General features: G+C 38.7%; 1 protein-coding gene across 2 annotated transcripts in view; it reads left to right on the forward strand.

The window, feature by feature from the left end:
- Positions 1–292, forward strand: part of sec14l1 (SEC14-like lipid binding 1) — a 12,581-nt gene that overhangs the window by 8,133 nt on the left and 4,156 nt on the right. The window lies entirely within an intron of this gene.

Below are 292 nucleotides of genomic sequence, written 5' to 3' on the forward strand. Positions count from 1 at the left end.
TTTTCTTCATACTAATGACAAATGTAGGATATGTTTTTGTGTTATGTTATTAAACAACTTTAGGAAGGCATTCAGAAATGTCAACAGATGAGTGCATGAGCGCAAACAGGGCAACAAGTGCCCATTAATTAAGCTGTTTGATTTAAAATGTTCAATGTGTTAACCTTTCCTGCTTGCTTCGTTTCCGACCGTGAGCAGAAAACCAGGGGAGACTCGTTACCTCCAGGGCGACGTTATAAAATGAATAACGTCAGGGTTAAAATCCTGTTTCTGGTGAGCAAATGAATGAACT

The sequence above is a fragment of the Etheostoma spectabile genome, chromosome 15, assembly GCF_008692095.1.
Source record: "Etheostoma spectabile isolate EspeVRDwgs_2016 chromosome 15, UIUC_Espe_1.0, whole genome shotgun sequence".
NCBI classification, from domain to species: domain Eukaryota; kingdom Metazoa; phylum Chordata; class Actinopteri; order Perciformes; family Percidae; genus Etheostoma; species Etheostoma spectabile.